The 15439-nt window shown below is 46.1% G+C and overlaps 1 pseudogene across 1 annotated transcript in view; it reads right to left on the reverse strand.

Annotated features, from left to right (window-relative positions):
• The window catches only part of LOC144504732 (5'-nucleotidase-like), a 36519-nt pseudogene extending 21904 nt beyond the window's left edge, over positions 1-14615 (reverse strand). The window contains exon 1 of the transcript XR_013499694.1: positions 14255-14615. The product of XR_013499694.1 is annotated as a 5'-nucleotidase-like (transcript). The remainder of the gene's footprint in view (positions 1-14254) is intronic.
• Positions 14616-15439: the final 824 nt, after the last annotated feature.

Below are 15439 nucleotides of genomic sequence, written 5' to 3' on the forward strand. Positions count from 1 at the left end.
TGTTCTGAGTCCATACAATTTAGTGGTAGTGCCACACAACATGATAGAAGGTGCCCTGAGTGTAAAGACAGTATTTTGTATCCCCTGTTCACTGGTCATCCCCATAAATATGGACATTGACAATGCATCTGCAACAGAATAAATTGATAAGGACAGGGAGCTTTTCTCCTCATGTTGCTTCTCTTACAAACCTGCCACAACTCCACTCTGACAATTATGTCCTTGAGGACTCCGCTGGCTTGGTTAGTAGTGGAACTATTGAGTCACTCAGTGATAGACATTGAAGTCCTCTCTCCTATAGAATATTCAGTGATACTGCCAACTTTAACACTTCTTCCAAGTGATGTTCATTATAGAGCAAAACTGATTCATCAGTTGAGGGATGATAATGAGCAAGATGATTCCTTTGATATGTTTGACCTGATGTCATGAGATTTCATGGAATTTGAAGTCAGTGTCAGGACCCCCACGGCAAGTTCCACCCAAATGTGGACTTCTACATCACTTCTGTGAGATGCCCCAGTGATGGTGGTGTCTGTGAAATTGCTGTTGGTGTAATTTAGTGAGTCTGATTATGTCAGGCTGTTACTTGATTAGGATGTGGGACGGCTCTCTTATTTTGGACTCAGCCTGGGGTTTAAAAGGAGGGGAAGCTCCCTGAAAGTTGCATGAGTTTTGGGGAAGGTTGTGTGGCTGAAGACGGCTTCCTGTGTGGATACTGTGAGTGTAGAGAACATAAGAATATAAGAACATAAGAAATAGGAGCAGGAGTAGGCCATCTAGCCCCTCGAGCCTGCCCTGCCATTCAATAAGATCATGGCTGATCTGATAGTGGTTTAGTTCCACTTACCCGCCTGCTCCCCATAACCCTTAATTCCCTTATTGATCAGAAATCTATCTACCTGTGTCTTAAACATATTTAACGAGTTAGCCTCCACTGCTTCGATGGGCAGAGAATTCCAGAGATTCACTACCCTCTGAGAGAAGAAGTTCCTCCTCAACTCTGTTCTAAACTGACTCCCCCTTATTTTGAGGCTGTGTCCTCTAGTTCTTGTTTCCTTTTTAAGTGGAAAGAATCTCTCTGCCTCTACCCTGTCTAGCCCCTTCATTATCTTATATGTCTCTATAAGATCTCCCCTCAGCCTTCTAAACTCCAACGAGTACAGGCCCAATCTACTCAATCTCTCCTCATAAGCCAACTCCCTCATCTCCGGTATCAACCTGGTGAACCTTCTCTGTACTCCCTCCAAGGCCAATATATCCTTCCGCAAACAAGGGGACCAAAATTGCACACAGTACTCTAGTTGCGGCCTCACCAGTACCTTGTACAATTGCAGCAAGACCTCCCTGCTTTTATATTCCATCCCCTTCGCGATAAAGGCCAACATTCCATTTGCCTTCTTGATCACCTGCTGCATCTGCAAACTGAGTTTTTGCGATTCATGCACAAGGATCCCCAGGTCCCTCTGCACAGTAGCATGTTGTAATTTTTCACCATTTAAATAATAGTCCATTTTACTATTATTCCTTCCAAAGTGGATAACCTCACACTTGTCAACGTTATACTCCATCTGCCAGATCCTCACCCACTCACTCAGCCTATCCAAATCTCTCTGCAGACTTTCCGCATCTTCCACGCAATTCGCTCTCTAGATGTGTCATGGACACCAGGAGGGCAGGAGAGTAAATCGGATGGGCTAAGTGCCCCCATTTTACAGATCAGTGTCTGTCTGTGTTGGTGCAGGGGGTCAGTGCCAGGCACAGCATCTTGATACCCAGGGATGGAAAGAGTAGGCCGCCCCACCTAACAGAGAAGGCCTGGATGGAGGGTGCTGCCGAGGTCATTGGGCACAACGTGCTGTGCCACAGCTGTGTGCAGCTGGCAAGGGTAAGTGCTGTGAGAGTATGATCCTGTGTGAAGATGGTACGGACCTGTGTGGAGATGGCATGGACCTGTGTGGAGAGGTGTAATCCGGTTTCCGTTCCTCTGGGCGCTCGGATTTGTGTGTGTCTGCCAACTGGCACTGAAGCCTGCCCTGCCAAGGCTGAACTGTCAGCTCAATAGGCCATAGTGCATTGGAGGGGGAAGGTGTGCCGCAGTGAAATGACTCGCTAATTGCCCATGTGGGGGTGGGGGCATCCAGAATGGTCCTCAAGGAAGATGGAGCCCTTTCTATTGTCCCCTGTCAGGAACAGACAAGTCTCAATACTGCGGAGCATCACTGAACTGGTGGGTGACTCTCCAAGTTGTTGGTCCTGACTAGGAGCGAGAGTGAGAGTGATACTCTAGAGTTGAGTTACCATCATCCATCATCTCAGCAAGCCACCTACGCTGTCTAATGACAATGATGAGTGAATTCACTGGTGTTGTGCCTTCCTTCCATAGATGTGAAGGAAAGGGAAGAGAGGGGTTAGGAGAGCGATAGTGGTGGGGGATGCATCAGTTAGAGGCACAGACAGGCGATTCTGTGGGGGCGAAAGGGACTCCAGGATGGTAGTCTGCCTACCTGGTGCTGGGGTCACGGATGTCTCCGAGCGGATAGGAGGCATATTAAAAGGGGAAGATAAAGAAACTGATGTCATTATACACATTGGTGGAGAGCAATTCAGGGAGCAATTCAGGGAGTTGGGAAATAGGTTAAAAAGTAGGGTCACTAGGGTGGCCATCTCTGGGCTGCTCCCAATGCCTCGTGCCAGTGAGGCTAAGAATAGGGAGTTGGTTCAAATGAATGCCTGGCTAAAGGACTGGTCCAGGAGGGAGGGCTTTATTTTCATAGACCAATGGGAGGTTTTCAGGAGAGGATGGCACCTGTACAAGAGGGAGGGGTCACAACTAAGTTGGAAGGGCACAAATATCCTGGCTGGGAGCTTTGCTAGTGCTGTTCGGGGGGGTTTAAACTAGTATGGCAGGGGGGTGGGGATCAAACTATTAGGTCTATAAGTGAGGTGGCTGGGGACAAGCTTGGGGCTGGGACAAGGCTGGCAAAGAAGAAGAGCACTCTGGGGGAGGACGACCTCACTGAGCCTGGGGGTCTGGAGTGCTTATACTTCAATGCAAGGAGCGTAGCAGGTAAAACAGACGAACTTGGGGCCTTAATGCGCACGAGGAATTTGGATGTGGCTGCGGTGACAGAGACTTGGTTGAAAGAGGGACAGGACTGGCAGCTGAATATTCCAGGGTACAAGTGTTTTAGGCGAGACAGAGGAGGGGCCAAAAGAGGTGGGGGAGTAGCGGTATTGGTTGGAGAGCATATTACAGCGGTGCAGAGGGAGGACAATTCAGAGCAGTCGTGTAGCGAGTCACTCTGGGTGGAGCTTAGAAACAGGAAGGGCGCAGTCACTATGTTGGGGGTGTACTACAGGCCCCCCAACAGCCCAAGGGAAGTGGAAGAATGGATATGTCAGGAGATACTGGATAGGTGCAGGAAATATAGGGTTGTTGTAGTGGGAGACTTCAATTTCCCTGGTATAGACTGGAAATCGCTGAGGGCAGGGACTCTGGATGGGGAGGAATTTGTAAAATGTGTACAGGAGGGTTCGTTGGAACAATATGTGGACAGCCCGACTAGAGAGGGGGCTATACTGGACCTGGTACTGGGGAATGAGCCCGGTCAGGTCTTCAAAGTTTTGGTTGGGGAACATGTGGCAAATAGTGACCACAATTCTGTTAGCTTTAGGATAGTGATGGAAAAGGATGAGTGGTGTCCCAAGGGTAAGGTGTTGGATTGGGGGAAGGCTAACTTTATTGGGATCAGGCAGAAATTGGCAGCTCTTAATTGGGAGAGGCTGTTTGAGGGTAAATCCACATCTGGTATGTGGCAGTCTTTTAAGGAACGGTTGTTAGGGCTACAGGACAAGCATGTGCCTGTAAAAAAGAAGGATAGGAAGGGTAGGATTAGAGAACCGTGGATAACCAGGGAAATTGAGGGACTGGTCAAAAGGAAAAGAGAGGCGTATGTTAGGTCCAAGCAGCTAAAAACGGAGGGAGCTCTGGAGGAGTACAATGAAAGTAGGAAAATACTCAAACGAGGAATTAGAAGAGCAAAAAGGGGTCACGAAATGTTCTTGGCAGACAGGATTAAGGAGAATCCCAAGGCATTTTATTCATACGTTAGGAACAAAAGGGTTGTTAGGGAAAAAATCGGACCTCTCAGGGACAAAAGTGGGGACTTATGCTTGGAGCCCAAAGAAGTAGGGGAGATCCTAAATGAATACTTTGCGTCGGTATTCACAAAGGAGAGGGATGTGTTGACTGGGAGTGTCTTGGAGGGGAGTGTTGAACCGTTGGAGAAAATCTCCATTACAAAGGAGGAAGTGTTAGGTTTGTTAGAGAATATAAAGACTGACAAATCCCCAGGGCCTGATGGAATCTATCCAAGGCTGCTCAGGGAGACGAGAGGTGAAATCGCTGGGCCTCTGACGCAAATCTTTGTCTCGTCACTGGACGCAGGTGAGGTCCCAGAGGATTGGAGGATAGCCAATGTGGTCCCGTTATTTAAGAAGGGTAGGAAGGATAACCCGGGTAATTATAGGCCGGTGAGCTTGACGTCCGTGGTGGGGAAGTTGTTGGAGAAGATTCTTAAAGATAGGATGTATGCGCATTTAGAAAGGAATAAACTCATTAACGATAGTCAACATGGTTTTGTGAGAGGGAGGTCATGCCTCACTAACCTGGTGGTGTTTTTTGAAGAAGTGACCAAAATGGTTGACGAAGGAAGGGCCGTGGATGTTGTCTATATGGACTTTAGTAAAGCGTTTGACAAAGTCCCTCATGGTAGGCTAGTGAAAAAGGTTGGATCCCATGGGATAAAGGGGGAGGTGGCTAGATGGGTGGAGAACTGGCTTGGTCATAGAAGACAGAGGGTGGCAGTGGAAGGGTCTTTTTCCGGCTGGAGGCCTGTGACTAGTGGTGTACCGCAGGGCTCTGTATTGGGACCTCTGCTGTTTGTGATTTATATAAATGGTCTGGAAGAAGGAGTAACTGGAGTGATCAGTAAGTTTGCGGACGACACAAAACTGGCAGGACTTGCAGATAGTGAGGAACATTGTCAGAGGCTACAGAATGATATAGATAGGCTGGAAATTTGGGCAAGGAAATGGCAGATGGAGTTCAATCCTGATAAATGCGAAGTGATGCATTTTGATGGGAATAATGTAGGGAGGAGCTACACGATAAATGGAAGAACCATAAAGGGTGTAGAGATGCAGAGGGACCTGGGTGTGCAAGTCCACAGATCTTTGAAGGTGACGTCGCAGGTGGAGAAGGTGGTGAAGAAGGCATATGGCATGCTTGCCTTTATAGGACGGGGCATAGAGTATAAGAGTTGGGGTCTGATGTTGCAGATGTATAGAACGTTGGTTCGGCCGCATTTGGAATACTGCGTCCAGTTCTGGTCGCCACACTACCAGAAGGACGTGAAGGCTTTGGAGAGAGTACAGAGGAGGTTTACCAGGATGTTGCCTGGTATGGAGGGGCTTGGTTATGAGGAGAGATTGGGGAAACTGGGGTTGTTCTCCTTGGAAAGACGGAGGATGCGGGGAGACTTAATAGAGGTGTATAAAATTATGAAAGGCATAGATAGGGTGAACGGTGGGAAGCTTTTCCCCGGGTCGGTGGTGACGTTCACGAGGGGTCATAGGTTCAAGGTGAGGGGGGGGAGGTTTAACACAGATATCAGAAGGACATATTTCACACAGAGGGTCGTGGGGGCCTGGAATGTGTTGCCGGGCAAGGTGGTGGAGGCGGACACACTGGGAACGTTTAAGACTTATCTAGACAGCTATATGAAGGGAGTGGGAATGGAGGGATACAAGAGAGTGGTCTAGTTTGGACCAGGGAGCGGCGCGGGCTAATTGTTCCTTGTTTCTCGTTTCAAGGCTTCATTCTATGATCATCTTGCTGGTGCCAGTACAGAGCGAGACTGCGGATAGTTGGGAACCTGTCTCAGGGGCAGGGAATTCATATGGTGTTCGTGGAAGTGGAAATGACTAGGGTTGGGAAGCATTTTCCGATCAGGGCCATTGTGATCTCCTGGACTCGTTTCGATCGCCTCAGGGGGTCGGAGAGGAATTTCCCAGATTTTTTTTTTCCCCATATTGGCCCTGGGGTTTTTCACTCTGGGTTTTCGCCTCTCCCTGGAGATCACAAGGTCTGGAATGGGGGGGTGGGGGTGAGTTAATAGGTTGTAATGAAGAAAGCATCGTAGCTGTGAGGGACAGCTCGGTGGATAGGATATTGGTATGTAGATAGGCTGGAAAATTGGGCGGGGATCCTGGATTCAGGATTCAATCCTGGACCGGGGAGCGGCGCGGGCTTGGAGGGCCGAAGGGCCTGTTCCTGTGCTGTATTGTTCTTTGTTCTTTGTTCTTTATGTGCTGACTGCACCACCCGAAGACCCCCCATCAGGCACTCATGAAGGCATTGCTCCTGAACCTGCGTCACGCTGCATTTCCATAGCAGATACCAATGCAAATGCTCACATGTTGGTGGGAATTATGTCTTCAGCTTTGTGGGTAGTGCACTCTGCATGAGGTGGTGACAGAGGCAGAGAGGTCCCAGGGTGCTGACAGTGGGAGCACTGCTGGAGACTGGGACCATGCTGAATCAGAGGTAGAGGTGGAGCCTCTAGACTTGTCCATCAGACGGCAGATGCTTTATGTCCAGCAGGATGTGTGTGGAGATCTGGTGGAAGTTTACGAGGGCTTATGTGCCATGTCTTCCATCATTCAGGAGTCCACGCGGAATGTGAGTTCTGCATTGACTCAGCACCAAGCCCATGTCCTCCTCCATTGAGAGAGTGGTGGCTCTTATAGAGGGTCTGCTTCAGGGACACCCTCAGGGGTTCCAGGGGTCATGCTCGGACCTGCAAACCAGCACTCCAGTTGTGACCTCTGGAGCTCACTGCTAGTGTGAGAGATGGATGAGGCATTTAGTCTCTCTGCTAGGTGTCCATCCATCATGCTGAGCAGGGGGTGTAAACACACCTCACGCTGGCAGACAAGCTGCCAGTCATCTCTGTGGGTTCCTCTCGAGGCACTCTGGACAAGGGCAGCAGCTCCTCTGCCAGTGCCTGCTGCATCTGACGATGCCACAGCATCTGAGCAATGCCCATCCATGAGGCTGGATGCTCCTTCCCAGACAGAGCCAGAGGATCGGCCCACCAAGATCACCGCAACCACCGGGACAGCAAAGTCAGCAGACTGCCTACAATGGCACTGCCAGTGAGGGGGGCACCAACACGCAGCACCTGCAATGAAAGTTGAAGGCACCTTAAGCACAACAGGGGCATGTCACAGGTGACATTACCTGCATTCATTGCTTTGAATATTATGTCAGGTTTGGCACATTTGTGTGCTGTTCTTATGTTAATATGAAGTCACATAAACGTGGTCCTCAATTCAATGGGTTGAGTTAGCGGCAGGCTTTGTACATTGGCCAGATGTTGCACAGGTTTTTAAGCTGAGGGCTTTGTGTGCTACAGCATTTCCACGTTGGGCTCTTCAGGAAAGAGTGAGACATTGCTATTGGATTGAGGCAGCCTCCATGCCTTGGATGCATAGCTGAAGGTTCGATGGATCCATGTATCCCTTGTGTCCCTACTCCCCGAATTCTCATATTGTCCGCCTCAAACTCCTCACTCTGTGTGTTCCCTGGTTCATCCTCTGATCCATCAATGGAGCCATCCTCCCTGACCTGTGGGACTCTCCTCTCCTCACTCTCCTCAGCCTCCATTGGGCCCCCCTTATCGGGGTCAGATAGTGCAGGGCACAGCACACAATAAAATTTCCCCCTCCTCACCTTGAACCTGTGCCCCCTTGTAATTGACACTTCCACCCTGGGGAAAAAGCCTGTCTATGCCTCTCGTAATTGTGTAGACCTCGTTCAGGTCTCCTCTTAGCTTCTGCCTTTCCAGCAAAAACAATCCTAGTTTATTCAACCTCTCCTCATAGCCAACACCCTTGAGACCAGGCAACATCCTAGTGAACCTTCTTTGCACTCTCTCCAAAGCTTTCACGTTCTTCTGGTAGTGTGGTGACCAAAACTTTACATAATACTTCAAATGTGGCCTAACTAAGGTTTTATATAGCTATGTGTCTTTGACATGGCCTCCACCTTGGCCCATCTCCCTGCTGGCCCTGCGCTGACTTAGCATGTGCCTTACAGGTCTCTGCCTCAAACGCTGTCTGTGCTACCCTTGCCTCCTCTCCCTCCTGCCCCTCCCTTTCGCTTCAGGGTACTCCAACCTTATTGGATCAGATGCAGAGGACCAGTGCCTTGCAAATGATGGAACACTGTCCTCCAATCCTCAGGAAACCTTCCTGGGGAGTCCTGAAATGTTGAAAGTCACGTTTCAAATACTAAACAATAACTAGTAAACTCAAACTAAACTCTATATTCACACAGCTACAAACTCTATCACAGAGAAACTGTTACTGCTCCGGGAGCCTTTTATCCCACTCTTGGATAAGGAAATGCAAAAAACCTAATGCGTGTCCACCAGTTTTTCCTGTGCCTTGAGCCACAAAAAGCATGGATTAAAATCGCTATCAATTGGACTTTTAAAGGCCTTAGTCAGCCCTTTAATTGTTGGCAGGAATGCATCTGATTGGCCCACATGCCTGACAACTTCAAAACCACGTATGTGTGCGATGACATTGAGAAATGATCCCAATGTCTTCGCATGAGATTTTATACACTTCCAGATTGGGTGCGAGCCAGGCCCAGTCATATAAAAATGTGACCTTGAGGTCTTTGCTTTTGGAGTTGATTCAATGAGTTAGCAAATTAGTTTATAAATTCTAGTAAGTGAACGCTCACTGGGAAATGCTCAAAACACTTGGAAAAGATGGCTCTCATCCTGTGCTATGACTCAATAACTATAATGCCAAATGGACTTTGAATTTGCACAATTGAATTGTGATTTTCTATATAAAAAACCCTTAGAGCTTAGAGTATCACATTCATGACAGGTTGACTTTGATGAAATGTCAAAGAAATTACAATTGAATCTATATTCCATCTCTTGAGTGTGTGAGTACAGCAGGAACTAAAGCATAGAGAAAGAGATTGGGAAGTTCATCTGGGGGCTAAACTGTAACCAGTTTCCAGTGCACACATTCTAAAAGAAAATCAAAGTGTGACAACACAGGGGAGCAGGTAGGTGATTGACTGTCTGGCAAGTATCCATTGGCCCTGCTTGTTTCTATCAAACTGGTAATTTATCATTGTAAGGATTTATTTGTATCAGTAAGGTTTATAAAGAGTGGTGGACTTATCGTGAGTTATCGGATTTATCAATTATAAATTCATCAATGAACACAAGTAGAATGTGAGAGGAGCCACAAGTTCAAAAAGAGATAGCTGCTGGTGATGGGTCTCGGTGGACCAACCAGATTTGGAGAAAGTCAAGCGGGAACTCGCTAAGTGACTGGTTGGTGGTTATTTTACTTGTTTTGCTCATTTACATTTTAAATACTGGTGCAATTTATTATTACTACAAGGTCTTCTGCCAGGAAAGAAGAGGCAGGGAGAGGAAAGGAACTTGGTGAGATAAAAGATTGTGAGAATGAAAGAGCAGCAAAACTTCACAAAGAGACATGAGGGGGAAAGGAGAAGGTGATTGGTGACTGACAGTCATTAAACAGTCTATATAAAACTTTAGGCTCTTCAGTGCAGCTCGGCTATGTAGAATTTGCATTCTGCGGGATGTGGAAGTCATGCAGGCACAAAGTGCCCTCGATGACTACATCTGCAGGAAGTGCCATCAGCCACAGAAACTTAGGCTTTGGGTTACAGAATATGAGTGGCAGCTGGAGTCACTGTAGTGCATCTGCAAGGCTGCAGATTAAATGGATAGCAAGTTTCGAGATGTGGTCACACCGCAGATAAGAAGCACACAGGCAGGGGACCACCAGAATATCTAAGGGAAACAAACAGATATTGTGGGAATTCCCCAAGGCACTCTCTGCCCACTTTTCCACTTTGGATGCTGGTGAGCCAGATGGTTCCTCAGGGGACTGTGGCAAGAGCCAAGTTCCTGGCACCATAGGTGGATCAGCTGAAAAGGAGGGGAGGTGGAAGAGTGGAAGTGCTATAGTGATAGAGGATTCCACAGTTAGGGGAGCGGGCAGGCGTGACTCCAGGATGGTATGTTGCCTCCCTGGTACCAGAGTCAAGGATGTCACTGGGTGTTAAATATCCCACGGTTCAAAGTATTTAGAAGAGATAGGAAAGGAAGAAAAGGGCAGCTTGGCAGTATTGATTAAAGGTGGCACTACAGTACCAGAGAGAGAGGAATCAAGGAGGGAAACTCTCTGGCTAGAGATAAGGAATGAAAAAGGTGTAGTAACATTGATCGGTGTGGTATATAGTGGAACAGATGTAGAGAAATAAATTTGCAAAGAAATTTCAGAGAGATGCAAGAATTATGGAGCAATTGTAATAGGAAACTTCAATTATCCAAATATAGCCCGGAATAGGAATAGCGCTAAGGGGGAACAGGGTGAGAGTTTTGGAGTTTATTCGAGATAATTTTCTGCAGTAGTATGTTTCTGGTGCAAAAGAGGGGCAGGCACTCTTGGACCTGGTTCTGGGAAATGGCGCAAGTGACAGTGGGAGACCATTTTGGGGACAATGACCATTTTATCATAAGGTTTGGTTGGCCTTAAAAAGGACAAGGACAATCCAGAACAGAGTTAAATAATTGCGGGAAAGTGCAATGAGAATGCATCTGAGTCGAGTGAGTTGGAATGAAATGTTGGTGGAAAAAATGGTGGCTGAACAATGGGTTGTCTTCAAAGAGATAGAATTAATAGAATTACAGGCAACGGCAAGGTATATTCCCTTGAAGGGAAAAGGTAGGACAAATAGATGTAGAGTACCCTGGATGATGAGAGAGTTAGAGGTGAAGATGAAAAGAAATAAATGCTCGTATGACAGATGTCAGGTAGAAAAGATAAAGGAGAATCGGGCTGAGTATAGAAGGACCAGAGAGGAAATGGAAAAAGTTAATGAGAAAAGCAAGGAGGGAGCATGAAAAGAGACTGGCAGCTGATATAATTTACACGCTTAGCTTGTGTAAGCATGTAAATAATAAAAGGGAGGTAAAAGAAAGAGTAAGGCCAATTAGGGATGATAAAGGAAACTTGCATATGGAAGCAGGAGAAATAGTGGTGGTATTAAATTAATACTTTGTATCTGTCTTTAAAAAGAAAGAGGATGCTATGCAGGCTAAGGATAGAGAGGAGGAAAGTGGTACACCAGAGGAATTTACAATTGAGAAGCAGGCGGTATTAGAAAGACCATCTTTACTTAAAATTGATAAGGTACCAGGACCAGATGAGATGCATCCAAGAGTACTGAGGGACGTGAAGTTGAAATTGCAGAAACACTGATGATAATCTTCCTGTTTTCCTTAAACACAGAGGACTAGAGAATTGTGAATACTATACCCTCGCTTAGAAAGAGGAGCAAAGATAAAGCAGAGCAGTCAGTTTGACTTCATGGGTAAGGAAACTTTTGAAAACTATAGTTCCAGACAAAATAAATAGTCACTTAAATAAGTGCAGGATAATTAAGGAAAGCCAGCATGGATTCATCACATTTAACTAACTTGCTGGAGTTTTTGATGAAGTAACAGAGAAGGATGAAGGTTAACACTGTTGATGTGCTTTATATGGAGCCTCAAAAGGCATTTGATACAGTGCCACACAACAGACTTGTGAGCAAAATTCTAGCTCATGGAATGAAAGGCAAAGTAGACACTTGGGCAAGAAATCAACTGAGAGACAGGAAACAGCATAGTGATGAATCGTTGTTTTTCAGATTGGAGGAAGGTTTGTAGTGGAGTTCTGCAGAGGTCAGTGTTGGGACCCTTGCTCTTCCTGTTGTATATTAATGACCTAGACTGTGATGTTCAGGGCATGATTTCAAAATTTGTGGATGATATGAAAATTGGAAGCATTGTCAATTGTGATGAGGATAATCTTGAACTTCGAAAGGACATACACATGTTGGTGGACTGGGCAGACAAAAGGCACGTGATGTTCAATGCAAAGAAGTGTGAGGTGATTCATTGTGGCAAGAAGAATATGTAGAGATAGTCTAAAACAATGGGAGAAACTCTAAAGGGGGTGCAGGAACAGAGGAACCTTGGTGTATATGTACATAAGTCATTGAAGGTGGCAGGACATGTTGGGAGAGCAGTTAATGAAGCATATAGTATTCCAGATACAAGAGTAAGGAATTCATGTTGAACTTGTATAAGACACTAATTTGGTCTCATCTGAAGTACTCCATCCAGTTCTAGGTGTCATACTTGAGGAAGGATGTGAAGGCATTGGAGAGATTGCAGTGGAGATTTACATGAATAATTCCAGGGATAAAGGACAGTAGCTATGAGGGTAGATTGGAGAGATTGGGACTGTTTTCCTTAGAGAAAAGAGGACTGAGAGGAAACTTGATAGAGGTGTTCAAGAGACTGCAGAATATGGCCAAGAGAACATCAAGAACTGGAGGGCACAGATTCAATATAATTGACAAAAGGGGTAAAAGTGAAGTGAGGGATATATTTTCACCTACAGGGTCATTGGATTCTGGAACAATGCTATAGTTAAGAAAGCCCACCAACTCTGCTTCCTCAGGAGGCTAAGGAAATTTGGCATGTCAGCTACGACTCTCACCAACTTTTATAGATGCACTATAGAAAGCATTCCTTCTGGTTGTATCAGACCTTGGTATGGCTCCTGCTCTGTCCAAGACCGCAAGAAACTATAAAGGGTTGTGAACGTAGTCCAGTCCATCACGTAAACCAGTCTCTCATCCATTGACTCTGTCTACACTTCCCGTTGCCTTGGAAAAGCAGCCAGTATAATCGAGGACTCCACACACCCTGGACATACTCTCTTCCACCTCTTCCTTCGGGAAAAATATACAAAAGTCTGAGCTCATGTACCAACTGACTCAAGAACAGCTTCTTCCTTGCTGCCATCAGACTTTTGAATGGACCTATCCCATATTAAGTTGATCTTTCTCTGCATGCCAGCTATGATTATAACACTACATTTTGCACCCTCTCCTTTCCTTCTCTACGTACGATATACTTTGTCTGTATAGCACGCAAGAAACAATACTTTTCACTGTAAAGTAATATATGTGATAATACTAAATAAAACCAAATGAAATCAAATGGCCTGAGAGTGTGTTGGAGGCAGGTTCGATCAAGCTTTTCAAAAGTTGCTATCTGAAAAGAAAGAATGTGCAAAGTTGTGGGGATAAGGCAAGGGAGAGGGATTTTGTAGAATATACTTTGAGAGCGAATGCACACATGATGGGCTGAATTGCCACCTTTTGCACTGTAATGATTCTATATTGTTGGGGTAGGAAAAATAGTTAAGAAAATGCATAGAAGATCCATGTAGATGTCACTCCTCCACCATCACCAACCCTTCACTCCTGCAATGAATAGAGAGAGCATGTTGAAAGAAGGAGAAAGATAAAATAGATCTGTACTGACAGTGAAGAAAGGATCATCCCAAAGGCACTCTCCAACAACACCATAAAAACACCAGTGGACAGAATTTCTGCAGGTTCCTCCCAAACTCCTTCCATTCCTTTGGTGGACAGGTGAAAAGCCTGAAGGGACGGCTCTTTTAGTCTTTCTCCAGGAAGCTTCCCCAATGTGCCACTGGATGATTGGGACAACCCCCTACCCAACTACTTAGAAATTCTCGTTTCCCCTCTCTCCCCCGCATCCTTTTTAAAATTGTGAGCTTCCATCTATATTGCTACATTGCCACCTATCTTAGCATCGACTTCCTAACCAGATTAATAATTTCATGAGCTTCATCTTTACTTAATGGCTTCCAGTGAGGGATTTTTTCAGGTGTTTCCTGAAGTCTACATAAATATCGATAGACATTTCACTATTTTAATCACCTCCTCAAATAGTCAATTAGATTTGTCACGTGACCTTACCATTAGCAAATTTATGCTGGCTCTCTGGTCAGCTGAATACTTTCAATGTGTTCATCTACGCTATCCTTAATTGTAGCTTCTAGTATTTTACAGACAGAAATCAGGCTAATTGGCCTAGAATTTCCTTCTTTCCCACTAGTGGAGCACCATTAGCAATTGTCCAATCTAAAAGAACAGTTTGTAAATTGATTGAGCTTTGAAGGTTGGTCAAAAGAACGGCAAATTTCCTCTAACTCAAATTGGAAAGGAGATATTTCCAGCACATTAATGCTCTCTTACCATTGCATCGTAGTTCAGTTTGTTCATGAAGTGGGCAGCCTCAGCACCTTTGTAATAATTGAACCAGATGGTTCCCTGGTACTGATCCCCGGCATCCAACAGCAGCACATTTTTCTCCTGCTGCCTGATCTCTCGGATTTTAGTCAATCTCCTGGCCACTCCAGCATAACAGTTTGACCTGCACTTGCTCGAATCCTCGCTGGTCTCCTCCATCCTGGTGTGCACATCGTTAGTGTGGAGAATAGTGAGCTCAAAGGAAAGAGTGCCCCTGATGCTGAGCAGCCAGAGAGCGAGCAGCAGTGCGGGGGAACAGCCCATGACAAGCGAGCGAGAGCGTGGCTGGTGCCTCACTGCTTTCCGCCGCTCACCCTCGCAGGAACCCAAGCCGTGAACTCTCTCTTCCAGACAAGGGGTAGGCAGAGCATCAATCATTAATGCAGTTTCCGAATGTAAATCACAAGGGAACTCATTGATGACCCCAGGAACTGCAGGTTACCTGCAGAAATTTGAGAAAATTTCTTAGAATCATAGGATCATAGAATCCCTACTGTAGAAGGAGGCCATTCGGCCCATTGAGTCTGCACCGACCACAATCCCACCCCATCCCTGTAACCCCATATATTTACCCTGCTAATCCCCCTGAACTAGGGTGAATTTAGCAAGGCCAATTAACCAAACCCGCACGTCTTTGGACTGTGGGAAGAAACCGGAGCACCTGAAGGAAACCCACGCAGACATGGGGAGAATGTGCAAACTCCACACAAATTTGTTGACAAAAAGCTACAGATTTTTAATTGCACGGACCATATTCAAATTTCTGCATTTCCCCCACACTGAAGCGTGGCTGGAACTTTTCACAGGTCACTGACAGTTCATGCCTGGGTTGGGAGCAATGAGCTGAGAGTGTTGAGGCTGACTTGAAACAAAGTTCAGCCTGTGTTAAACCGAGGTCCTATTTGCTGCCAGGTTTTTGGAACTCCTTCCTCAGAATGAGGATGCAGTCTTTGAATATTTTAAAGGCAGAAGTAGATAGATTCTTGATAAGCAAGGGGTGAAGGCTAGTAAGAATGTGAAATTTAGCGAGGATGTTCGGTTGAGATTACAATCAGATCAGCCATGATCTTATTAACTAGCAGAGCAGGCTCGAGGGGCCGAGTGGTCTACTCCTGTTCCTAATCCATGTAT

This window comes from Mustelus asterias, chromosome 15 (assembly GCF_964213995.1).
Source record: "Mustelus asterias chromosome 15, sMusAst1.hap1.1, whole genome shotgun sequence".
Taxonomy (NCBI): domain Eukaryota; kingdom Metazoa; phylum Chordata; class Chondrichthyes; order Carcharhiniformes; family Triakidae; genus Mustelus; species Mustelus asterias.